The sequence below is a fragment of the Prunus dulcis genome, chromosome 1 (assembly GCF_902201215.1).
Source record: "Prunus dulcis chromosome 1, ALMONDv2, whole genome shotgun sequence".
Classification (NCBI taxonomy): Eukaryota; Viridiplantae; Streptophyta; class Magnoliopsida; order Rosales; family Rosaceae; genus Prunus; species Prunus dulcis.
Window position 1 is genome coordinate 9,354,547 of NC_047650.1, and position 1,326 is coordinate 9,355,872.

Genomic DNA, 1,326 nt, shown 5'->3' on the forward strand with positions numbered 1-1,326 from the left:
GCTATAAAGGAAGCCATCTGGCTTCAAGGGTTGCTTGATGACTTGGGGGTCCAACAAGACCATGTGGATGTTCATTGTGACAGTCAGAGTGCTATTTATTTAGCAAAGAATCAAGTTCATCATGCACGTACAAAACACATTGACGTAAGGTTCCATTTTGTTCGTGAGATTATTGAAGAGGGAGATATTCTTCTTCAGAAGATTGGGACTGCTGAAAATCCTGCGGATATGTTGACAAAGCCAATTTCGTTGCTCAAGTTTAAGCACTGCTTAGACTTAATTGGCATTTGTAAAATTTTTTGATTGCCCCATAGGGGATTGGGAGACGACTATTGGGAGTTCTACTTCGAGGGTTTGAGCCAAGGTGGAGATTGTTGATTATTGCCTCAAACCAATAGTCAAAAGTGATGGATATTGACAAGTTGCAATGTGAATGCATTAATTGTCTTTCACAAATGGTGGTAGGCTATTGTTGACTTGGCTAACCTTTGGCTTCTTTGAGAAGCCACTTCCTTTGGCTTCTTTGAGAAGCCACTTCCTTTGGCTTCTTTGAGAAGACACTAACCTGGGGCTTCTTTGAGAAGCCACTTCCTTTGGCTTCTTTGAGAAGCCACTTCCTTTTGGCTTCTTTGAGAAGCCACTTCCTTTGGCTATAAATTGGAAGCAAATGGTTTCATTTGAAGCATCCAACCAAGTGTTGAGTAGAAGAGAAAAATAGCAAGAAAGGCATTTTGCCAAAGAGTGAAACAAATTCTCTCTAGTTGTTCTTTGCTTTGTATCATTGTTTTCTCTTCCTTTGTGAGTGTGTGAGGTTGGGTGTATTTGGGTCTTTGGAAAATTGAGTGGTAAACACTATTGTATATCTCCATTGATTATAGTGGAATACTCCGTCGTCTCCAAACTGGATGTAGGCAATTGCCGAACCAGTATAAATCTTGGTGTTCTTCTTGTTGTAATTTTCTGTTAAATATATTTTTTTTCTCCTGCCAGTAGTTGTTTATTTTTCACACACAGTTGGTTGACGCTCAAGACTTCCGCACTACACTACCAATGTATATGTCGATAGAAGTCTCGAGTTGTCGGAGAGTGTCAATTCGCAACTTGCAATAAAATAGATGCACAAACATGTAAATATGGCGTAAGCTTTTCATCTTCCATAACACATTAGGCACCCAAGAGTGTTGAGAAGTCAACTAAATCCCAATATATTTGGGATTGAGTGATTAGCCAAATTATATGTAGTTGATTGTACATGATTTGCTTTCCTTTATTAGTCTCTTGATTGTAGGAAACTTGGGCATAGATACCCTTGATACTGTAAAGAGA